Source organism: Ictidomys tridecemlineatus, chromosome 4 (assembly GCF_052094955.1).
Source record: "Ictidomys tridecemlineatus isolate mIctTri1 chromosome 4, mIctTri1.hap1, whole genome shotgun sequence".
NCBI lineage: Eukaryota > Metazoa > Chordata > Mammalia > Rodentia > Sciuridae > Ictidomys > Ictidomys tridecemlineatus.
In genome coordinates, this window is record NC_135480.1 from 55,480,248 (window position 1) to 55,508,027 (window position 27,780).

The 27,780-nt window shown below is 36.0% G+C and overlaps 1 pseudogene; it reads left to right on the forward strand.

Moving 5' to 3' along the window:
* Nucleotides 1-24,324: 24,324 nt before the first annotated feature.
* LOC101955062 (FMR1-interacting protein NUFIP2 pseudogene) lies at nt 24,325-26,515 on the forward strand (annotated as a pseudogene).
* The last annotated feature ends 1,265 nt before the right edge of the window (nt 26,516-27,780 follow it).

Below are 27,780 nucleotides of genomic sequence, written 5' to 3' on the forward strand. Positions count from 1 at the left end.
TCTACAGTTTTGTTCCCATTGTCAGAAACACTAAATATTTTTTTTAGAAATACTAAATATGATTTAAAAGATAATAAAAGGATCATTGATGCAGCAGAGACTCTCAACTAGAAACTCTCTTATAATGCTGAAAGACAAGCTAGTTCTTTCAGATTAAGTAAACAGAAGTCACGTGGGATATGAAGGCACAACATTTCACATTAATGAGATAAATCCAAGGCATCATAGCAGTTGTTATCCTTCCCAAAAGAGTCTGGAAGAAACTAGATAGGCATCAAATTGTCTCTATTGCTTACTTTTAATAAATCTCATAAAATGTTAAATACTGAATGAATAGCCCTAAAATTAATCTTAAGCTCAAAAAAGAGCACCAAAGCGGAAAATCATGATTACAGAATTAAAAAGCTGTGTGTCACAGTGATAAAGACTTAAAAAAAAAAACTGAATTAGCAGATTAAGGTGTAAATTTGAGAAATTATAGCAAATTATGAAAAGATTGAAATTATGAGAAATTATGAAGTAAAATAAAGGAAATGAAAAATCTACCTAATAGGCAAACCTAAATAATAGAACAAAGAAAAGGGCAAGAAAACATTTGAAGAAGTAACAGGGGAAGAAAAAACATCTCTGAGCTAAGGGAAGACCTGACTTGTTGAACTGAGAAAATCCCTAAGTAAAAAACAATAAATTATAAAATATTCCTAGAACACATGACTTTATGTTAGTGGAATTTTCTTTTAATTTTGGAAATAGTGAAAAATTCTGCTTAGTAACCAGACTGGAAAAATGATTTAAATATTCCAAAGAAGATAAAAAAAAAGTCCCTATATTTCACAACTGAGCCCCCACCCCCACCCCCAAAAAAAAGAAAAGAAAAAGGTTCACCATCATTCCCCTTTAATGAAATGCATATATACACATCAATATCACAATGATATATCACTATACATATATTAGAATGGGTAAAACAAAATAGTAACAGCATTAAGTGCTTGGAAGATTGAGCAACTGGGTCATTCATACATTGCAGTTAGAAGTGTATATGGTTACAACCACTCTAGAAAACTTTTGCAGTTCTTTAAGGATCATATTCACATTAATAAATTATAAAAATACAAAGGGAATATTTTTGTGGTAAAATAAAAGATCCACCCTGAGGGGAAAAGAGCTGCACCCTGAGTCTGTCCTGAGCTGAGTGAGTTATATTCAATTTTCAATAAACAGATAGTCCTAGGGTTATTTAAACTTCTTCTAAATGAAGAGACCAATGTTTATTTTGTAATTATGATAATAACAAATACTTTAATTCAAAATTTGAAAAACACATGTAAAAATCTCCTTGGGTCAATCTTCCTAATTAATAAAGATGTAAAATTTTGAAAAAAAATTCATTTACTTATCTCAATCCAATCTGTATTTTAATAACACATTATGCTAAGGTAGAATTTGTTTCAAGGATAAAAATGTAGTTCAAAATTCAGTAATCCTCAAGTGGAATTTATCCCACCAAAATTTATCCCACCAAAAATTCAATTTAAAAAGTTATCCTCAGTAGGTAAATGTTGTGTTACATAGGGAAATATGTAACACAACATTTATCTGATTTTAAAAATATATCAAATAAATTTACAGTCAACCAGTTAAGACAATTTCCTTAAGACAACCTGAATATCTATATAGAAATAATAGCCAATATTATACTTATAAGTAAAACATTAGAACAGAAGTTCCTATGTTTGGACGGCTTATGTAATCTTTCAAGAAGCTGACAAAAACTATGGAAATTCTCTCCTTTGAAAGTTTTATGTATCTTTATATCTATCTACACACCCATACCTATATTGAATCCCTACATAAAAATACTTCACTTTGGGGTGGAAATTCAGATCTTTTGAAGCTCCTGGTTAAACCCACATTGAAGTTTAGAGTTACAAAACACTCTGGGAAATTGGGGAAACAAAATAAGACAAGGAAACTAGATAAAGCAGAAATATTAGGAAGGAAAAATAATTTTATAATTTCAAGAAGATGAAAAGCTAGTAATATTAAGAAGTTCAATGCATTGACCAGTTACAAAAGAGGCATATTAAACAAGTAGTTTTCCTATATTCATGAAAAAAAACTAGTTAGAAAAATAGTTTTGCTGTATTGGTATTATCACACAAAATAGAATAAGCATGTACAAAACTGACATGTTCTTATGGAATGTAGTACGCATTCTGTTAGAAGAATGTCTTGGATTGAACACAATATGCAATTGTTTCATTTTGTGTTTATTAAATATTACTAAAAATTGATAAGTATTTTAGTATTTTTCCAAAATCACTAAGGAAAGTATAGAAGAAGTATATGCATACAAAGATGTTAAGCCATTTTATAATATATCTTCATGGTATTTATTTATCTTCCTCATATTATCAAAAATTTTTATGTCTATGCTTTTTTCTTATGCTTTAGGGAGACAATTTATATACAGTGAAGCCCAAAAGCAGGGTATATATAAAAGGAATTCAAGAAGCAGCTAAAGGGCAACATGAGAGGAAAATAAATATTCCAATGTTATCTTAATATGCCAAAATGTATTCAATATGAATAATGATTTTAATATAAGTGAATATATAGTTGAATTTGAAGAAAATTTATTTTATATAAATATTTAAAATTACTTTCTGATGTTAGCTTCAGCATTGCAAAGTTCTTTCTCAGCTTTTACTCTAAAGCAGAATCCATAAAAAAAGATTAATTGATTTGACTATATAAAAGTTAAATAAATTTGAGAATTAAAAATCTAAAATAGAAATTCAAGTATAAACTACAAATGGAGATAATACCTGCAAGTTAATATCAAAAGATTCTTATAAATTACCCAAGAGAAAATTAAGTAAAGTTATAATCATTCAGTTCATAAGTCGAAATCAAATGGCTAAAAAGTATTTTAAAAATTTTAAAATTGTCAGAAAGCAACCATAATTTTTAAAAAGGAGGTTATTTTTTCCTCTATATTTAAAGACATGATTATACATATTTTGAGTTAAAGTGAAAGAACATAACTATTTAAACACTGTAGTTCCAAATAATAGGTCGATTTCACAGTATATTGCCAGAGACTCTTTGAACTAGCAATCCTCACATCTATAATTTTAGATTAAGATTATGTGCAAATTTTAGCTACCAGAATGCTCCTCTCCGTTTATTCGTAAGAAAGTAATTCAAGTGAATATATAATAAAGGACAACATAAACATGTAGCAGATTGGTTAAATAAATTGTGTTATATCTGTACTATGAAATAACATACAAAATTTTTTTTTTCTTTTCAGTACCCGGGAATGAACCCAGGGGTGCTTAACCCATGAGTCACATCCCTAAACTTTTTTTTTGTTTTTAATTTTGAGACAGTGTTTTTTTCTAAGTTGCTTAGAGCCTCCCTAAGTTCTCAGGCTGGCCTTGAACTTATGATCATCCTACTCAGACTCCCAAATTGCTGAGATTACAGGCATGCACCACCCCATCTAGCACTATACATTAATGTAAAAGTATGCTGTGGAAGAATATTAAATGCTATGAGAAAAGATCTTGTATGTTTGGCTAAATTGATAAAATATGCTACAAAATAGTATGGATAATGTAAATATTTGTTGTAAAATTTTTATATATCTATATACACATATATGTGTACATATATTTTATATATATGTATATGTATACATAGATACATGTTTTATACACACACAGACACACAGCCTATAGTTTTATTCCTTTGTTAACATCTTAGTGGTGCAATTACAAGTGTTTTATTTTTTTTCTTTGTATTTTATATTATTCGCATTATGCACAGTAGAAATACATTGGTTTTTATTTAGGAGAAAAATACTTGTATATTTTTAAAAATTAAATACTGAAAACACAAAATAACCTACAAACAAAAGGGAAAAATAAATGACAAATTTCAGAAAACATTTGTAGTTGTGGAAACAAATAATAAAATGTGATTTTGTACTTCATATATAAGCCATTGATATCATTTTTAAATAGATATAATCTGCCCAAAAGAAAAACAGCCAGAGGATATAACAATTTAATTCCCAAAGAAATCTAATAGCTAGTAAGCATGTGAAAATTATTTTGCTACTGATAACAATAAAATTAATTAAACGTAGAGATTAAATATCTTTATCAAATTTGAAATATTTAAAAAGATAATATTCACTGCACATAAGGGATGGTGTAGTAGACAATGTCTTATTTTGCTTAAGGCTGTGTAAATGAGTATAACTTCTTTGAAAATCAGTTCTCACAACATATGAAGATAATTTAAAATTCCTACATTTTCTGAAAGAACCCCTTCGAATAAAGGAGGTACAGGCAATGATTTTTTTGTGTAAGTTTCCATGCTGACTATTATAGTGATAAAGTGAAATAATAATCAATACAGATCAATGCATGGTTCAATTATAAAGCAAGTATTCAACAAAATGATCCCACATCATTAATCTTTGATAAATATTTAATGTTGTTGCATAGTAACTGCCATATAATACTTAATGAAAAACAAAACATAACACTGCTCACTGTGATACATTTTCAATTTTTAAAATAGATGCTATATAGAAAGACTGAAAGGATATATGCAAAAATTAAAAGTGATTTAATTCAAATGGTAAAAAGAGGGGATTTATTTTCTTATTTTTTTTCTGGATTTCTCTATTGTCTAGAATAAGCTGTATTTGTTATATGTTAGCAATAAAAACATTCACATGAAAATGATGATCATATCAAATAAGTCTGGCAGGATTTACTATGTAATAGATTTATGCTTTGTGCTTTACATTTATTGCCTCATTTCCTTCTTGCAATTCTATGATTTAAGTGCCATTGTATATATATATATATATATATATATATATATATATATATATATATATATATACACACATACATACATAATACCCTCCCCATATTAAAAATGAATAAACTGAAATTTAGAGTCAATATGGAACTTCACAGTTAAGAAAATTTTCAATAGTTTTGAAAATAGGGTTTCAAATGATCATAAGTTATGTCTCAAGTGTCACTTTGAGTCCATATCATATCTCCTTTCTCTACCATAATGTTGAGTTTCTTACTCTTTATTGAACATACTAATTCAGTTCTGTTTCTATGCCTTTCCATGTGACATCACTTCTGCCTTCCCACACCCTACCTGACTCAAAACAGCTCTATCATGTGATGCTTCCAGATAAGATTAGTCTTCTTCTCTATTTTCCTATATCCTTTAAGATATTTTAATTATTCAGTTATTATAATATTTGCTTCAATCTGTAGACCGCATTAGAATATTGATTGTCTTTGTTATCTCTTTTATGTGAAGTAGCCCAATATCTGGCTAGAATAATCTATTTATATGTGTTTTGGGACAACTAATTAGATGAATAAATATATGAAGTCGACAAAGTTCATTCTTAATGGAGTTTTCTTTCCTCACTAGAGTTCTTATTTTCCCAGTGACTGCCCTTCCTTTATCAGAACTCTACTTTCACTAGAAGAAGCCCCATTTCGTGACAGATGTTGTGTGTGGTGCTAGTGAAGAGGATTTGGGAAGGAGAGAGGAGCAGAGATAAAAGGGATGGCTAGGTTTCTCTTTGGACTCCTGGAAACTACTGGGGAAAAAGAGCTACACCCTGTCTGTGTTGTTATAGAAGCCACTATTCCACAGCTGGCCCACAGTCTCCTTGCCAGGCCGTCCAGATCTTCCCTGGGAGCATCCATTGCTAATCATTTCTCTTGACTGTCCCAGGAATAGGAGCCCATTCTTCTAAGACTTTAATATCCTCTTCCTCCTGAATGTTCCACCAAGGCAAATCTTCCCCAAATTAATCAGTGGAAAATGGAGATCTGGAGGAAGTGTATGTCCTATTGAGGCTGCAGGGCCTGGACACTTCCTGACCCAGAAAAAGATATGAGAGAACTGGAAAAAAAAACCTGGGTAATATCAATTTTCTTGTGGCCTCAAGTCCTATCTTATGACGTAGAAAGGGGAAACTGAGGTCCAAGAAAGAAAGGAACTGATGAGATCTTTCCAGTGTGGACATAGGAATAGAATTAGGTGTCCCACCCAAACCTGCCCAAACCTTGCTCTGTTGAACAAATGAACTTCTGGATGGGTCACTGCTTGTTTTGGCCTTTTATAAAGAGACTTACCTGTATCCAATAGGGACATCTTCCTTCATGGGCTTTGCCTGACATTCATCTAAGAGCTCTATAACTGTTTCTTCTAGAAAATCCAGAGGAGGAAACAAGCAAATCTTACTTCTTGTCCTCACTGAGACATTAAAGGCTGTAGCCACAGCCAGTCCACTGCGGCCTTCTGTGTCAGATGTGAGTGAGCACACTGTGGGCTGGCCTTGCTCCCAGTCCTGACTTTAGGAAAACTATTCCCAGCTGTGCCTCTTTTGTCTTTGAGGCTAGTGAAATGGCTGGAATTTGTGTTTTCCCTTGGTGTTATCAGGCTCACCAGAGCACCTCTTCCTTCCCTTCCCCATGAGGACCTGACCTTTTTTTAATCTATTGTCCTTTGAGAACATGATGAGTTTTAGAGCCAACTAGGAAAAATTCAAGAAAGGGAAACCAAACTCTAGGTAAAGGGAAGTAGTTTTGTGTAGAGAAAATGCAGCAGTTTGAAGTCAGAGTAACCTAAATTTAATCTCAACTCTGGAACACTCTGGCTTTGGTACTCAGCAAGGTGATTAAATCTTGGGGCTTCAAGTTTCCATAGTTAAAGATAAAAACACTTATTTTATAGGGTTGATATTATGATGAAATTAAATAACTTGTATTTATAAAACCTATCACACAGATACTAATTATTCATTCACTCAATAAACATTCATTGAGTGTCTTCTAGATATCAGTGCTCTTCTGTGAAAGGCGAGTGACTCACCCAAGATGGAGATTCAACCAAGAGATTTATTGGTGGGCTGCCCAAAGGGGAAGGAGAGGCAGAGAGCAGAGAGAGGAGAGGAGGAGGGCAGAGAGAGAGAGAAAGAGAGGAGAGAAAGAAGAGGAAGACAGCAGAGGGCAGAGAGCATCTGCTTACAAGCTTCTGCTTAAGAAGGGTGGAGTAGGGGACATGGCAGGTTCTGATTGGCAGGGTGACTCAGGAACAGTGAGAGGACACTGTATCCTGTGGGGATTGGTTGAAAAAAACTTTCTAATTTGGTGCCCTTCAGAGAGGAGGGGGAGGGGTAAGGAATTCTGTGATGTTCTCCCAAGAGGGAAACTTAACTTCAGCAGAGTCTCCACACACCCAATTCTAGGCATTAGATTGTGTAAGTAAAGGAAACAGACTAACAAAGAAGCAAATAGATATTGTCCCTGCCTTCATAAAGCTTATATTTTAACAGAGTAGTCCGGTCAAGAGCTTGCGACCAAGTGGTTCTTATTAAGTGTAGTTGTGATACAGCCATTATCTGTGACAAGTCCTGCTTCCTCACATGTTGAAGTCTGAATATTAGAGAAGCATTCCGAGGCAAGCATTATTAAAGCAGGGTTTATTTAAAAAGGGGTGAGTGGACTTCTCACGGGAGGTATCTTGGAATCCCAAGAAGTGAGATGTTCTGCCCTTTTTGTATGTCCTAGGTCCCCTTTGTTTTTCTGCCCTCTTCCTCTTATTTTCCTCCTTCCTGTGAACATGACTAGGCCAAGGAATGCTCCGTGAGATGGCTAAAAGGTGGGAAATGAGTGGGCTAAAGGGGGAAGAGCAGGATAGAGAAGCCAAGGACACACTAACTAACAACATTATGGCTCCCTGTAGGGAGGAGCAATTCCTGGAACAGGTTAGGCAAGTTCTTGATAATGGTGGAGGAAAGGCTCTGAAGGAATTAACATTTCAGTTCTTCAGGGGACAGTCTCTAACTTCCTCAACTCACTCAAAGTTGGCCTCCTTTGATCAACCTGACTCAATTTACCTAACTATACTGACTGTCTAATTCTGGCTTCAGAAGGGGAGAAAGATAACTGTAGGTAAAAATATTCTCAAATACATAGACTTTACCATTGGAATTATTATTTTTAGTTATTTGGTCCTTTGCTGAGCACTGCCAAGGAAAATGTAAAAAAGAAATAATTCTTGATTCTTAGTTGTTCAGGTGACTTGAGGTTATCGGACTTTTAAATAGCTATTGAACAGTACAAGATAGAAATAAAATAGTATTACATTATTTAATTCAGGCTTTAAAAATTATAATTGGTTTTTAAATTGTAGCACCATTTAAATTGCCAAACATTGTAGAAAATACCTTAATTTCATCAACAGGGGACAATTAAAAATTGTGAAGTTTTCATGATATACAATGAAATGCTATATAACTATTAATGTATATTAATATTCATGCTAAAAATTATGAACATCTAGGATCAAGACTTGTCTTTCTAATATTAATTTCCAAAATGGAATTAGTACTCTTTGGAAAATGACTAATTCTAGGACTGGAGTAGGAAATATATGAAATGAGCATGAAGCTTTTTATAGTGCAGAAAGCAAATGCTAAAAACAAAGAAAAACAATAACAACAACAACAAAACAGAAAAAAAGTTCATTATTAGATTATGTAAAAGAGACACTGAAAGCAAATGGAAAAGCTCTCAGTAGCTAAAGCTAAATTTTGCCAACAAATAAAGTAGGATTGGATTGTAATCCAAAATATAAAATGCATACCATTTGAGTGCATATTGATGAACATATATGATTGAACAAAGACAAAAATGTAATCAACAAATCTCCTGAGGGAATTCCAAATAATTTATGTAGATTGCTCTACTCACAGGCAGTTGGAGGATAACTCCCCACCCTTTGAGTGTGGGCTCAGCATGATAATTTCTTTCCAAAGAGTAAAATATGGGAAGGAGCAGGGGAGAATAATTTCATACTAGAGTGTTTTAGTCAACTTTTTTCGATGCTGTGACTGAAAGGACCCTACCAGAACAAGGTGAGGATGAACATTATGGTGGAAGAGTGTGGCAGAGGGAAGCAGCTGACATGGTGACCAGGAAGCAGAGAGAGAGATTTCCACTTGCCAGATACAAATATAAGTCCCCAAGCCACACCCTCAATGCCCTATCTCCTCCAGCCATATCCCACCTGCCTTCAGTTACCACTCAATTAATCCCATCAGGTAATTAATTTACTGATTGGGTTAAAGCTCTTGAAACCCCAAATTTTCTTCTCTGAATCTTCTTGCATTGTCTCACATGTGAGCTTTTGAGGGACACTTCACATCCAAACCATAACATAGAGGAACTTGACAATCATGACTTCATCTAGGTGATCAAAGTTAGATCATAGCCAGTGCTAAAACATGTTGATATAATGTGACCTTGATAAGATTCGATGAAAATGACATTTCACTCCTATAATCATTTTCCCCAAACCACAACCCCAGTCCAATCATAAGCAAAACCTTATATAAGTCCCAAATATGAGATATTATTTAAAATATCTGGCCAGTATTCCTCAAAACTGTCAAGGTCATGAAAAACAAGAAAAGTCTGAGAAACTGGAATGACCAAGCGCAGCCCAGCAGAGACTTGAAGTCTGCGCGTAGGGTGGTAGCCTGGATGTCATCCCAGAGCACAAATGCAACATCTGGTAAAACTAAGGAAATCTGAATAAAGAATGGGTTTTAGTTAATAATCATATATCAATGTTTGTTCATTAATTGTGACAAATGTACCGTATTCAATAAAGTGTTAATAATAGGGAGGACTGAATGTGGGGTACATGGGTACTATATGTACTATCATTGCAACTTTTCTATAAAAATAGTGCTCTAAATTTTTTAAAATTTATTTTTAAAAAATCAAGGTGAAGAATGTTAACAAAATGACATATATTTTATAAAAAGAAAATCATGAATATATAAATAAAATTTATTATTAGAAAATTTCTGGCAAGCTCTATAAGAAATTGATAATAGTTATTACCTCTGAGCAATAGTTATTACCTCTGAGAGGACAATCTACTTTTGATTGTGTATCCTTGTATCAGTATAAAAGTCTTGAACAGTATTAAAGTCTTGAACATTATTAAAGTCTTGAACAAAAAATTTTAATTTTGAAGTAATTTTAGGTTTGTAGGACAATCATAAAATAACAGAGAATTTCTCTTTGGTGCATTAACTGGAGTATAGATAATTATTTGAATTGGAACAATTTTCCCACAAAGGGCTTTTCTTTTCCAAGTTTCTATTCAGGAGAGTACAGGGCATTCAGTTATCACATTCTTACTTTTCTCAATCTGTAAAATTTACTTAGAATTCTGTTAATTTTTTGACCTGAGTGCTATCAGGTATTTCATAGAATGTCTCTCAAAACAGTCTGTAGGTTTTTAGTGATTAGATTGTAGTTTTTGTTGTTGTTGTTGTTGTTGTTTTGTTTTGCTGTTGTTTGGTGTTAAGGGCTAAAGGGATAGTAATTTTGTGAGTGTGAGGTCCCATCTCATCATGTCATGCTAAGTTGTGTATTGTACCAACACCACATGTCACTAGTCATATTAACCTTAATCCCTGATTAAGGTGATATCTCTCAGATTTCTCTATTGTAAAGTTAATCCTTTTCCCCTTTTCATACTCTATACTTTAGAAATGAGTTTTTTTTTTTTGGCCCAACCTACATGCAAGAAAGAAGAATTAACCTCTGCCTCCAGAAGGAAGGAGTCATTGAATTTTTATTATGTATAAGTATTCATCTTTTTATAAAAAAGACAGATATTAGAAACAAAACTAAATTAGATTCTAGTTCTTCTCCACTGATTCCTAAATTTGTAATCTGAGGGGAAATTATTCCTTGTCTCATTTCCTCCCCTGTCAAATGCCCAAAACCTACTGTGAGAAGAAAACAAAATATAGAAAATATGCTGAGCCCTGATGAATTATATATAATCAGGTTTCATCATAATGCTATTTGAACTGGGACCTGAAGTTGCATCAAGGAGAGGAAGGGACATTCCAGTACACTATAGCATGACCATCACCACTACTCGTATTGCACCAACACCTTTTCTGCAATACTGCCTTAGAATTTTTGTATGTATAAATTCTTTTTAATTGGTTAGTTTTAGTTATAAATGAGAGTAGAATCCATTTACTTTGAGTATTTTTATTTTTTAAACATGATTACCTTCTATATAATCCTCTGATACTACTTTGAATTCCACTTCTTCAATGAGGTCTTCTCTGATTCTGAATGTGTATTAGGATCCCCTCCTTTTGTTTCTCAGAACACTACATCTCTTCCTTCATAACAATTATAGGTGTTTGTAATTGTATATATGTTTGTGCAATTAATTGTTGACATCTCTCTTCTCATTAGATTGTAACATCTTGAGGGCAGGGGCTTGGTTTTGTTCATCACTGTAAAAATAATATCTACCAGTATGTGTAAAGGATTGGGAAATGAGCAAAAAAAGCATGAAAACCGTGAGAAGGCTCTTATAATAATACTGTGGAGGTAAGAGCCTACCTAGGATAATGGTAGTGGCAATGAAAATGTGGTATATACAATAGAATGTTACTCAGACATAAAAGAATGACTTCGAGATATTTGCCAGAAAATACATGGATCTGGAGACTATGAGGCAATCCCCAAAAACCAAAGGTTGAATGTTCTCTCTGATATGTGAATGCTAACAAACTACAAGGGGGTGGATAGGAAGAATAGAAGTTCAGTATATTAGAAAAAGGGTAATGAAGGGAAGGGGAAGGACAGGAATTAGAAAAGGCAGTGGGTTGAGTCTGACTTATCTTTCCTATGTACATACATAAATACACCACAGTGAATCTCTATATTATGTACAACCACAAGACTGGGATCCTAGTTAGAATAAGATGTGCTCCATGTTTGTATAAATACGTCAACTTATACTCTCTTGTCATGTATAACTAAAAAGAACAAATTAAAAAAAAAAAAAGAAAATGGGAATTGAATAAAGTTCGAGTTAAGAAGAGTTTTGCCAAGGAAGAATCAACAGGAGTAGAAGGCTGGTTGAATATTTCTACAGAGTACTTCCCAGTCAGTTGTTACGATTTAGATATTAGGTGTTCCCCAAAAGCTCTTGTATGAGACAATGCAAGAAAGTTTAGAGATGAAATTATTGGATTATGAGAGCCTTAATCTGATCAGTGCATTAATCACCTGATAGGGATTAACTGGATAGTAAGCATTGGCAGGTAGGGTATGGCTGGAGGAGCTGGATCATTGGGGGGGCGGGTGTCTTTGGGGGTAACATTTTGTCTGTGGTGAGAGAAGTGTCTCTCTCTTGCTCTTGCTATCTCTCCCTTCCTCTTTGCTTCTTGGTGGAGATCTGCTTTTCTTTGCCACTCTTATGCTATGATGTTCTCCCTAATCTCTGGCCCAGAGCAATGGATCCAGCCATCTATGGACTGAGACCTCTGAAACCATGAACCTCCTCTAATTGTTCTTTTTCAGGTCTTTGGGTCACAGAAGTGAAAAGGCTCACTAAAACACCATATAGATACCTAACACAGTAAAACACTTTGTTCTATAGCTGCTAATCTTCTTGTCTGACTTAACCAGGGATCTAGGAACTCCTAGAGAGCAGCACCTTGTTATTGTTGTATTCTCAGGATTCTTAGTCTAAATATTCAGGATATGATAATGAAAAGTGGGGTCAAAAAAGGGAATAAGTACCTCAACAACAACATTTTTTTCAAGATTTGAAGATTATGATAAAAGTTTGTTTGAGAGCTTCCTGTTGCTTGACATATACCTTGATACCTAACCAAAAAACATATTTGACAATTGGAAAGTTGGAACAACTCACATTTCAATGGGAGATCAGAGCTAGAGAAACATTTTGGGAACTATGCACTCATTTAATCACTTATTATGTACTACTGTATGCCAAGCCCTGGACTCTGGTTCTCAGACATACAAATATGAATGATAAACTCTCCTTGCTGTGTCTTTTATGCATATAAAATACAAATGCAATTCATTTAATTCTTAACAATCAAGGAGGGTCAACTCTGATTTGCTTCGAGGGATAATCCAGAAAGAAAGAAAGAATGAAAGAAAAAATATTAGAGTTGAATCTTAGGTGATATGTAGGAATTAATTTCATGTGGGGTATATAAGGTGAGGCAGAAATTACAGTCAGAGGAGTTGAACAAAGATTAAATAGTGTCTACCTTTGGTTGAAAACTTATTCTGTTCTAAGTAATTTTTATGTGGAAGTAAAAGTAATTTTTTTTAGCAGGGCATGGTGACACGTACCAATTATCCCACAGAAAAAGAGGCTGAAGCAAGAGGATCACAAGTTCAAAGGCAGCCTCAGTAACTTAGTGAGACCCTAAGCTACTTAAGAAGACTCTGTCTCAAAATAAAAAAATAAAAATAAAAAGGGCTGGGGACATGGCTGAATGGTAAATCCATTGTTCTGGAAAAAAAAAGAAAGAAAGAATAAAAGTAACATTTCTAGTTCCTTCAATGATCCCAAAGAAATAGTTAATCATATATAATAATAGGTCATTCCTTTTTATCTATTGGTGTCAATGTTTTTTTCCTCTTAGAATATTCCTGAAGTCTTTTGACCTTTCATATTACATTTATTTTTGTTTTCTCCTAGTTTCTTTCCAGCTTCTATCATTACAATCCAGAGAAGTAATATTGAAAAGGTAATGATACTGAAACCAGAGAGACCTAAACTCAAACCAAAGTTCTGACACTTATTAGTTGTTACTTTGCCTGTTCTCTATCCCTTACTAATAATTATGAAGAGTACTTTACTAACAAATAGGTAGCTCGTATTTGGCAGTAATTACATTAGTTCCTTTCTTCACCCTGCTCCCTGGGAAAAGGAGGGGACTTAATAATTTACTTATATGACAAATAGTAGCAAACACCTGTTGAGGATTTTGCAGAAAAGATCCACTCTAAATTGGAAAAAATGCTAAAGAATAGAATCAGAAAGTTCTACAAGTGGTACTAGTTGCTAACACTAACTTATGTGATTCGTTCACATTGTACCTCTGCTGCCATAGGACAAACAGGATTTTTAATGCTCTTGGACCGTAGGTTTCTTTATTCTCATCTTATTTTTATGTTAACCTCATGAGGTGTTATTGCACCAAAGATGAGGATATAGAAGGATAGAAATTTAAAGTAATTTGTGTGAACTTGTATAGATGGTAAATAGCCAACACAGGATTTAAACTGAAGTTTTTCAATTCCAAATTTTGATGGGAATAAAGAATGCTAACTAAAAATGCATGGTATACAGGGAAAGAATATAATACAATAATATTGACTATTCATTTAACCATGTGGCTGGGATATGGAAAGATCTGAAGTTATAAAGAGAGCCTAGAGCTGAACTATAAGGGGGCTTGTATGACATACTAGGAACATTAGTTTTATTCTTAGGATGAAGGTGAGTCATAAGGGTTTTAAGCATAATAATAGATTGCCATGTGTTAATTTAGAAACAACTCTGAGGAGAATGGATTTGAATGAGGAGTATATGTGTAAATCTGCAGCATGACTAGAGGCAGGGAGGCCAATTAGGAAGCTCTGGCAGCAATCCTCAAGGGAGATACACATAAATGGCATCTTCATCTCTGCAGTAGTCATTGTTTTTGAGAATCTGGGAGTGGATGGAATGTCTAAGGGATCCTACACAAGGAGGAGTTCCAAATATTTCATCTACATAAGCATACAAGAAAATCTGAAGAATTTTTGATTTTCCCCAAGACTCTCTGCCAAGAGCTGGGATGAGCCTGGGATCACTTGGCTCTGTTGTCACTTCCTCCCACCAGGGCCTGGTCCCTTGAGTTCTCTCTCTCCAGAATCATAGTGTCTGGAAGGGACCTCAGAGGCCTAACAGTAAAAGCCTAAGAGTCTCTGCTAAGAAGAGCTCATTCTTCCTCCCTCCAGTACAACTACTCTTGGGCTTAGCTCTATTGTCACTAACTTCGGTCCTTAGTCTCTTCCTCCCCTGAGTTTGCAAACTAACCAATTCTTTAATGAACAGTCACTGTCTGTGACCTCATTAAAAAGTTGATAATGACATACTCTGCTGTTGAGGGAGCACAGTTGACTGAGGCTCCCAGTGGCCTATGCTGGGTCCTGGAGGGGCAGGGTAGGTGACTAGACAGGCTCAGATCTGGGGAGGGGGCTAATGTCTCAGGTGGCACAGCCACACCTCCTGATGACTTCATCTTGGCAAGGGGCCATCTATGAAGCTCAAGTCTCTGCTGGCCTGCAGGTTTCTAGGAGCAGCTGCTGTCTAGAATAGAAGCAATTTTCCTCTGAGCAGTCAGCTCTGCTTAAGGCCTACTCTACTTAGACAGAGGGCTACAATTTCTGAGATTTAAGAAGTGGCTTTCCTTGTACTTATTTTTTTTTTCCTTTGTACAAATCTTTTTACTTCTCTCTTACAGATTGGATTCTCTTGTCTTCTAATCTCTACCTGACTGCCACAGTAATGTTCTAAATACCGATCTAATATTTTTTTCTTGTCCTTAAAACCATTATTATATAGTTCAAAAAATAGCTTTCAAATATCTCAGCATAGATGGCCTTTCAAGACATGGTTCCTCCCCACCTCTCCATTCTAGTCTTCCTCCTGTTTTCTCTCCCATGTCACAATTTCTATCATTCATAACACGTTCCATGCCACTGTCATCAGCATCATCATAATGGTTAACATTTCTATAGAAATTATGATGTCCCCTGCACAATTCTTTTGTGATTTACATGTATTAACTGAGTTAATCCTACATCAAGCTGTGAGGTAAATGCTATGATTGTTCTCATTTCATAAAAGGAGAAACTGAGGACAGGAGATCTTAAGTAACTTGCCCAATGTTATAGAGCTGTTAAGCAAACAGGATCAAGGTTAAAACCCAGGCATTTTAGTGTCAGAGCTCATGTATTGAGCAGGTGTTGGAAAACTATAGCCTAACTAACACTCCACAAGTATTTATTTTGTTCATGAGTTAATTTATTTTTACATTTTTAGAAAGATTTATTTTTCTAATCTTAATATTTTTACATTTTTAGAAAATTTATTTTTATTTTTTAGAAAAACCAAAAGAAAATTAATATTTCTTGACATGTAAAAATTATTTGAAATTCAAATTTCAGTACTCAGAAATAAAGTTGTATTGGAGTATAACCATACTCATTTATTTATATATTATGGCTGATTTTATGTACAGTGGCCAAAGTTGAGCAGCTGTGACAGAGTTTGTCCATTAGCAATACTTTCTTCTACTCCTTAGAACACTAACAACCACAATAATACAGTTGTAAATTGTCAGTGTTTTTAGTTTCAATGCACATCTCTGTAGTATAGCATTATGGATTCATTTTTATTTTCAGTGGATACACATCCTACCAAAAATAGATTTCAAATGCCACATTTGAAGAAGCAGTGGAATTTAAATCATTTTGCAATCCAATTAGATGTCAGAACATTGTGTTTATCATGCAGTGATACATAACTATGCTGAAAGCATACAATGTACATAGATACCATCTAAGGACTTGTGCAACATTTTCAACTCACAGAATTCAACACAAAAATATTTGAAATTTTAAAATGGTATATCTTATAGCAGGATTTCATCATAAAAATGAAAAGTGAGTTCTTTGGATATTCTGAATACAAATATACTGTATGAGTAGGTGAAAAAGATCTTCTCCCATTCTGTAGTCTCTCTCTTCATTCTGTAATGTTCTGTAGGCTTTTTAATTTGATGCCAATCCACTTATTGATTTTTGGTTTTATTTCTTGTGCTTCTTGTGCCAATATATCAGAGTGTTGATCCTATTTTTTCTTCTAGAAATTGCAGAGTTTCTGGTATAATTTCTAGGTCTTCTGACCACTTTGAATTGACTTTTGTGCAGGATGTTTTCTTCTAAAACAAATAAACCAATCAATAAATGGACAAAAGAACTAAACAGACACTTCTCCAAAGAAGTAATACAAATGGCCAACAAATATATAAAAATGTTATACATTTTTAGTAATTAGGAGATGTAAAATCAAAACTACATTGAGATTTCATCTCACTCCAGTCAGAATGTCAATTATAAAGACCACAAATAATAATAAGTGTTGATAACGATGTGGGGCAAAAAGGTACACTCATACATTGTTGGTGGGACTGCCAATTACTGCAACTACTCTGGAAAGCAGTATGGAGATTCCTCAAAAAATTAAGAATGAAACCATGATATGACCTAGATATCCCACTTATCAGTGTATATCCCAAAGGTCTAAAATTAGCATAAAGATACAGCCACTTTAACATTTAAAGCAGCAGGATTCAACATAGCTAAGCCATTAACCAACCTAAGTGCCTTTCAGTAGATGACTGGATAAAGAATATGTGGTACATACCGGCAATGGGGTATTAGTCATACGGAAGAATGAAACTATGGCATTTTCTGGTAAATGGATGGAACTAGAAACAATCATGCTAAGTGAAATAAGCCAGACACAGAAAGTCAAAGGTTGAATGTTTTCTCTGAAATGTGAAAACTAATCCAAAATAAGAGGAAAGAAAAAAAAGGAAAAAAAAGCATGAAAGATTCCATCATAATAGAAAAAAAGATCAGTGGAGTAGACTAAGGGGATTGTAGGGAGGGAGGAGGGATGAAATAAAGAACAGTGGAATAAATCTAACCGAATTCCTATTGGCATATATGAATATACAACAGTGATTTTCACCATTATGTATATTTCTGAGGTAATTTAAAAACTATAAATCAAAAGCAGAAAAATCAGTAGAAAGAAGAGAACAGGGGGAGAAAGGAGAAAAGTTTTGGAGACTAAAACAGAGTAAATTATATTTTATGCTTATATAATCATGTCAAAATGAATTATAATGCTATATATAGCTAAAAGGAATTAATAAAGTCCCTCTCAAGTCGCTGATCAGGCGCACCGCGCAAGCGCAGTGACCCATTTGGCTGGGGAGTTTTTTGACGCCGCCGCCCCTGGCAGTCGGAAGTTGCCCTGGGAGAGTCACCGACTGGTGTACTGACTGACCGCCTGAGGACGGACTGACCCGGCGGTGAAAGAGCAGGCCTAATGGTGCCAGTCACGTGAGGCGGAAAGTTGAGTGCGGCCGGCGGTGCCCGCCCCAGCGATGCAGGCCCCGCTCGTCGCCTCAGGTAACCGGGCTGGCGGCCCCGCGGCGCCTAGACCCCCACCACCTTTCTCCTCATCCCTTTGGCGGTCGCTGGGCAGCTGAGGCTTGTTTCTGGGCTCTGGGTGCTCCAGGCGCGTGGAGCTCCAGGCGCCTTCGAATTTTGAGGGAACCCACCAGGGTAGGGTACCTTGGCCCCAGGGTCTGCAGCTTCTCTCTGGTCTGTGCAAACCCAAGCTGGCCCTTGGGAGCTGCCCTGGCCTGGCCAAGCTCTCTCCTAGCAACCTGCGGGAGGGGTCGGGTCTGGAGCCTGGAAGACAACTCGGCGAAGAATTTGCTCCAGCGGAAGGGTTGGCGGAGTTGCTGCCGCCCAGTGGGGATGATGCTGCCCATTGCGTGGTGACGCTGGGATGAGGAAGAGTTAGTGATGAGAGTAAACAGCTAACCCTGAAAAAAAGAAAAAGAAAAGTGAAAAAGAGGCTGAAATTATACAGCGGGTGCAGTGGTGTAGATCTGTAATCCCAGGGGCGTGGGAGGCTGAGGCAGGAGGTTTTCAAGTTCAAATCCAACCTCAGCAATTTAGCTAGGCTCTGAGCAACTCAGCAACACCTGTCTCGAAATAAAATATAAAAAGGAGTTGGGGATGTGACCCAGTGGTTATGCACTCCTGGGTTCAATCCCTGGTACCAAAGAAAGAAAGAAAGAAAGAGAAAGAAAGAAAGAAAGAAAGAAATATACCCGAACATGGCGTATATAACAAACAAGGCCATTAATATAGTCTATAAGTGTTTTCTAGGCAACAGAGGTGAAAAAGAAGTTTGCTAAGATAGGCATAAAAATTAGACTTCTTTATGTAATTATGGAAATATTGTAATGAAAACAAATTGCAATAGTAGAAACAAAAGAATTATTGAAAGCAGAAAAGAATAGACATTTTTTTTTCTAAAGGAGAAAAATACATTAACAGACTTATGGTGCTCTCTCGAAAGGTATAGAAAATGGGGAAAAAATTGAAAAATAGTATAAAGCAAAGTAACAAATAATTAAGTGTTCCTGAGGAGGTCAAGGAAGCAAATGGAGTAAAAGTAATCTGTAGTAAAAAAAAATGAAAATACTAGCAACTTAAGAAAAATCAATTAAATAATAACAATGACTCATTAAGCGGCCGGCAAAATCAAAGAAGAAAGGCTAACAACCAGTTGTGTTCTAGAAGACAATATGATTTTCAAAATTTATTCAAAATTTTATAGCATTTGTAGAGGGAAAACTCATTTCTTTTTTTAATTAAAATATTTTAAATTTATTTTAATTAATACATAAAATATAAAAATTATTTAAAGTGAAAGGAATGTTCATCAGAGACAAAGTGCCAACTTTTACTTTTACTATCTCTCAGTTTCCAGAAGTTCTGAGAGAAACCCAGCCAGCCCTTTCATCTATGCTTTCATCTATGCTCCCTCCTCCTTCCTAATCCTTTTCACCAGTACCACATACTACCCATCTGCCACTAAATGGGGCTTCTAGTAAAAGGGTTTTAGTAGAAGGAAGTGAGTGGATATGGAATTCAATGGAAACTTCAGGAATAATGCACTTTAGAAATTCACATATTCATTTTTAATGCTCATTATCCAAAAATACATATACGGGGCATAATCTGGACATATGATGAACATTCCTATATGATGACCTTTAACTCTAAAGACCTTAAGTCTAAATCAGCTTTTCTTTTTCTCTCTCTCCTTATTTATTTTCTTGAATCTTGGGGACAACTAGAGGATAAGTCTCCACAATAAAGAAAGGCAGAAGGCTAGGTGCAGTGGCCCAGGCCTGTAATCCTGGAGACTTGGCATCTGAGAGAGGAGGAAAACAAGTTCAAGGACAGTCATGGTAAATTAGTGATTCCCTTTCTCAAAACAAACAAACAAACAAAAAATGGAGATGTAGCTGAGTGGTAGAGGCCTTGTTGACCATGTGTGAGGCCCTTGGTTCAATCACCAGCACCACCAAAGGGAAAAAACCCACAACAAGTCAACACCACATATGCCACTGCTGGAAGACTCTAGACCTTGAGAAATTGTACATTTTACAAAAGTAGTTGTATAAAAAGATATCTTTTCATTTTTTGAGGAAGTTTCATTGTTTTTACACATATATACAATGCCTATCAAAATAACTAGCATTGTCATAATGTACTTTCCTTTGGTTAAATTAGCATAAAACAAAAGTAGAATTCTCCAAAAGTCTTTATACAATTTATGCTTTCATTATTGAAATTATGGGAAGGAATACATAGCATAGCACATGGGAAAAAGTAATGCTGGCAAAATAAAATGATAGAAAAATTTAAAAAAAGAAAGAAAAGTAAAACTGACATTTAAAACTGTCTTTTTTTTTTTCTTGGTACTTGGGATTGAACCTGGGGCTCATGAGCACTGAGCTACATTCATTGCTGGTTTTATATTTTAAGAGAGAGTTTCACTAAGTTGCTTGTGGCTTCATTAAATTACTGAGGCTATCTTGGAACTTGTGATCCTCTTACCTCAGCTTCCTGAGTAGCTGGGACTACAGACATTTTAGGGATTAATTATGAGCAAATGCACAGAGGTAGTACATAAAGATGGTTGACTTTCACAATGACTAATTCTATTTTAAATCTTACATTGAGATGAATTGTGCCTTTTTCCCCCCCAGTACTGAAGATTAAACTATGGGCACTTGGCCACTGAGTTACGTCTCCAGCTCTATTTTGTATTTTATTTAGAGACAGGGTCTCACTGAGTTGCTTAGTGCCTCACCATTGCTGAGGCTGGCTTTGAACTCAGGATCCTCCTGTCTCAGCTTTTGGAGCTGTTGGGATTACAAGCATGTGTGAACATGCCTGAACAATTTTGTCCTTTTTTTTTTTAAATTTTAGAGCATGACTCTCCTCAGAGATTATGTTCACATTAATTTCCTACATGGTATTGTTTTCCTGAAATACAATCAAGAGTCTCATGATCTTGAATTGAAACTGATTCATGAAGAAATCTCTTTGGGACATGTTTGACACAAAGAAGCCACAGTGTAGTTTTTACTATCACAATGATCCAAGGAGGGGTAGTTTTTATCATTGGGAATCTAAGAATGTACACAAATTTTTAGACTTCTTTACAAAGTTGCATTTTAACTACCCAGGCCGAATTCTGCTTTGGAGGGGTTCATAATTTAGCCCCTCTAGAGATAGAGCCCCAGCTGCTGCTAATGGAAATTAGTAGGATACCACTCATTGCTCACCCACCCACTAGGCAAAGCACCTATGGCCTTATAATACACTAGGGGCCTAAAAATTATTTTAATTTCTTTAAAACAGGAGGAAAAAATTGACTTTCATGCCTAATATAACATCTGATATATAATATTAACATATTATCTTAAACTCTTGTGAAAAGAATATGATTTTTAATTTAATGTATTAGTTGGGTTTTCAGTGCAGGAATGAGTCCGTGAAGCTACAAGTGTGCCTGGGGCCAAGAGTCCTGGTGGATCCCTTCAAGGGGCAGAGGGCCAAAGGTTCTGTTGCAATTTCCCAGCCTCAGGAAGGTTTAGCCTTTGACAAGTAGCACAGGGAGAGGCCCTGGGCTTTGATTTGAGCTAGGAAATGCACCAGGAAGAGAAGGAGGTATCTCTCAACTTGACCTCCAATTAACTGTACTCTGACACCTTTACTTGTCTTAACTAATCTTTATATTTTTCAAAATTTATCTTTTAATAATCTTCAGTATCTTTTGCATCAATTTCATAATTTAATAAATTTATTTTTTGAATTATTAGTGATATCATTTGCATCCATTTTGCAAACTGAAATCTCACTATATTTTTGTAGTTTTGTGACTCTACAATATCTTGCTAAAAAAGTTGGGGCTGGGGATGAGGCTCAAGTGGTAGCGCGTTCCCCTGGCATGGGTGCAGCCCGGGTTCGATCCTCAGCACCACATACAAACAAAGATGTTGTATCTGCCGAAAACTAAAATGTAAATAAAATATTTTTTAAAATATATTAAAAAAAAGTCATTACTTAAATTTTATTTCACTAGAATAATTTCCAGGAAGACAGAAAAAGGAATGAAAGTGGAAGATATGAGATTAATAGAGAATTGATTTTATCAAATATTTTTCTGATTAAAGGTCCTACAAATCCACAAAATTGTGTAGCATCATTATCTTTGTTTAGTGATTTAAAATCTATATGATTCCATGTAAACAGGGAGCCACGTTTTCATTACTATAAACATTTACATATATGTAAAAATACTTAATACTTTCTACCTCTTGGAATTATAAGGCATTTAATATGTCCTAGAATCTCTATACAATCTATTCCCTTTAGGATTCTAAGGGTAGTCTTGTTTCTAACCATGTGGATCGTTTTTATATTGTACTCTGAAAGAACAATATTTCTTCCTTAATAGAGTTTCTTGTTTCTGTGAATGAATCTGTGGAATATATTGCTAAAAGTGGAATTTCTATATCAAAATAGTATATTTAAAACTGTTAGAACACAAGGCTATATTGCATGTTGAAGAGTGCTACCAAATTCATTCAAACAACAGTATTGAGGAAGTTCTTTCTGCCAACACTTGTAAAAAATTTTTCTTAGTTATACATGGACACAATATCTTTGTTTGTTTTTATGTGATGCTGAGGATCGAACCCTGTGCTTCATATGGGCAAGGCAAGCCCTCTGACATTGAGCCACAACCCCAGACCTTTGCCAACATTTTAACAACATGGGTTATAATAAAAATTTCTTCTCTTTTTATTTAGCAGGAAACAAATCCAGAGACTCATGCATGCTAGGCAAGTGCTCCACCACTGACCTATATCCCTTGGACCACGTACTGAAGGTTTTTAACACTTTCTAATATACCATTTAAATGTGTATTTCTTTTGTTTGTGTCTAACATTAGTGAGGCCATGATTATCTTTCCTACTATAGAAGCATTTAGTATTGTGTATTTATCTGTGGGAATTTGAAAATGCTGGGGATGTATTTTGTTGAGTAAGCAAATATCCAGAACTCCCTACTACCACCCCAAAGTGACTAATAAATGCTTCATAACTGTCGCATTGAACACGTCAAAAACACTCAGGGTCACTCCAGGAGAACTGGGCTGCGTGAAATAACCACATAAGAGATAAAAATATCTTTTTCTTTGGGGTTGCTGTGATGGCTCCTCTGACCTTAAGGATCTACAGAAAGAGAGCAAGCACATGCTGACCCCTTTCTTTGAGGAGAAGTCATTCAAATAAGGAAAGGGGTCAGGTTTCAGGGGGCTGAGTCTAGCTTCATGATGTCTGCTATCAGCAGGTTGACTGACATATAGGAAGGCCACATCCAAGGGCAGAGTAAGAGAAGGAGACACACAAAGGGTGTTTCCATGGAACATTCTATCCCAAATAGGGCAAGGAGTTAATATCACAAAGGAAGAGGTGAGCCTAGCTTGACCCATGGGGCTGCAGGAAGGCACGCCTAAGCATGAAGACACATATGGTTGCATTTTTACTACTCTCAAGATCGGGGCTACTGTCTTCAGCTACTTAAAAGTGGCCAGATCATGGGGAGTGACCAACAGTGCCTCAACCCATCAGGAGAGGAAAACGCTGGTTCCATAACTTTTATAGGTTTCTGTCCCTTGATTCTCAGGGCAATTCTGCTTGAGTCTGAGAACTTGGCCATTTGTGCAATACATTCCTACTCCCTGCTTGTGAGTGTCCTGGTCTCCAAGGAGAGAGAGGCACACAGAGAGAGTGGAATGGAGTGTTCAGATGTGGTGGGTTCAGGTGTAATTGTTGAATTACAAATTGTTGATTCCAAATTTTATTTTGTTTTTATTTTTCTGTTTTTAATGAATAACTACATTAGAGAACTTTTAAAAATTGTGGTGAATACCTCTGATAGAGAGGGACCAATGCCAAGGGTCCTGAATTTCACAAGTTTAAGTTCCATTCCTATAAATTTATAGATGTGACACTCAGCAGATGATCTAACATCTGTAGTCTTCATGTTTCCATCTGTGAACTTAAAACAAAACCTTTCATAGGTAGTATCATGGATTCAGTTCATCCATCAGTGATAAGTAGACAGCTCAAAGCAGAAAATTAGTTGTTAAATTATGATTATAGGAGTGCATGACCACCATCTGCACCATCATCCTCAATAGTAGCAGCAGCAGCAGCAGCAGCTGCACCACCACCACCATTATTATTTCTACAACCACAGCCACAACCATCACCACCCACCATCATCACCAGCAGCCTCACCAATACCTGCAGCATGGAGCTGAGGGCAGCCCCAAGGCCCAGGCAAAGCCACTGAAACATGAGCAGAAACACACCCTCCAGCAGCACCAGGAAACGCCGAAGAAGAAAACAGGCTATGGTGAAATAAATGGTAATGCTGTAGAAAGAGAAATATCTTTAAAGAGCCTGGGTTCTGATGAAGCTACCAACCCTATTTCCAGGGTCCTCAATGGCAACCAGCAAGTTGTAGACACTAGCCTGAAGCAGACTGTAAAGGCCAGCACCTTTGGGAAAGCAGGAATTAAAACCAAGAATTTCATTCAGAAAAACAGTATGGACAAAAAGAATGGGAAGTCTTACGAAAATAAATCTGGAGAAAACCAGTTTGTAGATAAGACTGATACTGTAGCAATTCCAAATGGTGTCGTAACAAATATTTCAGGCTACATTACTAATGGTTATATGGGCAAAGGAGCAGATAATGATGGTAGTGGATCTGACAATGGATATACTACTCCTAAAAAAAATAAAGCTAGGCGCAATAGTGCCAAGGGTTGTGAAAACCTTAATTTAGTGCAGGACAAAATAATGCAACAAGAGACTAGCGTCCCAACTTTAAAACAGGGACTTGAAACTTTAAAGCCTGACTATAGTGAACAAAAGGGAAATAGAGTAGATGGTTCAAAGCCCATTTGGAAATATGAGACTGGGTCTGGAGGAACAAATTGAGGAAAACCTGCCATGGGTGATATGCTTCGTAAAAGTTCAGATATTAAACCTGGTGTGAGCAGCAAAAAGTTTGATGATCGGCCCAAAGGAAAGCATGCCTCAGCTGTTGCCTCCAAAGAGGACTCATGGACCCTATTTAAACCACCCCCAGTTTTTCCAGTGGACAATAGCAGTGCTAAAATAGTTCCTAAAATAAGTTATGCAAGCAAAGTTAAGGAAAACCTCAACAAAACTATACAGAATTCCATCTTCATCTTCATCTTCTTCGTCATCTACTGGGGAAACTCAGACCCAGTCTTCAAGTTGGTTATCCCAGGTCCCTATGTCAGCACTGAAATCTGTTACTTCAGCCAACTTTTCCAATGGGCCTGTTTTAGCAGGGACTGATGGAAGTGTGTATCCTTCAGGGGGCCAGCCACTGCTAACTACTGCTTCTAATACTCTAACACCCGTCTCTTCTGGAACTGATTCAGTACTCCAAGACATGAGTTTAACTTCAGCAGCTGTTGAACAAATTAAGTCTAGCCTTTTTATCTATCCTTCAAATATGCAAACTGTGCTGTTGAGCACAGCACAAGTGGATCTGCCCTCTCAGACAGATCAGCAAAACCTGGGGGATATCTTCCAGAATCAGTGGGATTTATCATTTATAAATGAGCCCAATGCTGGCCCTGAGACTGTTATTGGGAAGTCATCAGATCATAAAGTGATGGAGGTGACATTTCAAGGAGAATATCCTGCCACTTTGGTTTCACAGGGTGCTGAAATAATCCCCTCAGGAACGGAGCATCCTGTGTTTCCCAAGGCTTATGAGCTGGAAAAACGGACTAGTTCTCAAGTTCTGGGTAGCATTCTAAAACCTGGGACTGTTATGAGAGTGGAGCCTTATCCTTGGAACCCAGTCATATAGGTGACCTGCAGAAAGCAGACACCAGTAGTCAAGGTGCTTTAGTGTTTCTCTCAAAGGACTACGAGATAGAAAATCTAAATCCTCTGGCCTCTCCTAGGAACACTTTGTTAGGCTCCACCAAAGAACAGAGATACCAGAGAGGCCTAGAAAGGAATGATAGCTGGGGTTCTTTTGACCTGAGGGCTGCTATTGTATATCACACTAAAGAAATGAAATCTATTTGGAATTTGCAGAAGCAAGATCCCAAAAGGATAATCACTTACAATGAAGCCATGAATAGTCCAGATCAATGAAGGACCAGACTGCCTGTTTGTAACCTTTCTGCAGCATTAGAGCCACTCTTCATGGGGGACACAAGGCTTTTATGCTCCTAGATCTTCAACATAGCAGAGGAACCATAAGTAGAATCACAGGATAATATATACAAATATAAATATATTTTTTTAAAAAGGCAACTGAAAGTAATTAGACTTCTTTTTTTTCTTTTTTTTATTGGTTGTTCACAACATTTTTTATTGGTTGTTCACAACATTACAAAGCTCTTGACATAACATATTTCATTTAGATTGAAGTGGGTTATGAACTCCCAATTTTACCCCAAATGCAGATTGCAGAATCACGTCGGTTACACATCCACAATTTTACATAATGCCCAATTAGTAATTGTTGTATTCTGCTACCTTTCCTATCCCCTACTATCCCCCCTCCCCTTCCCTCACATCTTCTCTCTCTACCCCATCTACTGTAATTCATTTCTCTCCTTGTTTATTTTCCCATTCCCCTCACAACCTCTTATATGTAATTTTGTATAGCAATGAGGGTCTCCCTTCATTTCCATGCAATTTCCCTTTTCTCTCCCTTTCCCTCCCATCTCATGTCTGTTTAATGTTAATCTTTTCTTCCTGCTCTTCCTCCCTGCTCTGTTCATAGTTGCTCTCATTATATCAAAGAAGACATTTGGTATTTGTTTTTTAGGGATTGGCTAGCTTCACTAAGCATAATCTGCTCTAGTGCCACCCATTTCCCTGCAAATTCCATGATTTTGTCATTTTTTAGTGCTGCGTAATATTCAATGGTGTATAAATGCCACATTTTTTTTATCCATTCATCTATTGAAGGGCATCTGGGTTGGTTCCACAGTCTAGTAATTAGACTTCTTAAGGAATCAAATTTATTTCAAGAGACTACACACGGTTATTTAATCTCCGGTACTGAATAGTTTGTTGTTGTTTTGTTTTCTCTCTTTTTTTTTCTTTTCATTTGTAAGTTTTTGTTTAAGTGTGAATGCAAGTGATTAATGAATACAGACTTACAAGCATGGTTCTAAAGTTCCTGCTGTCATCAACTTGGGCAACAAATGACCCACTGGAAAGGCAAATCCACTTAAAAGATCTCTGTATCTTGTTCTGTGACTAAAGTGATACACTAATCATGGGGAACCCAGAATGAGTCAACATTTCCCCTACTCCTCCCTTGATCTTTTGGTTTTACTTTAAGCCCTGCGAGAATGCTGGATAAATGCCTTGAAGTTTGCAGGGGTGTATTTTTTTTTTTTTTTTTTTTTTTTAGCAAATATGATTTGCATGTCTTGCCAGGAGTTTAAGCAGCCTCTGTGGGGTATTGGGGAAATCTTTTTGTTCTTTCCTTTTGTTTTTTGTGGGTGGGGATAGGGGAGGGCATTGAAGTTCTA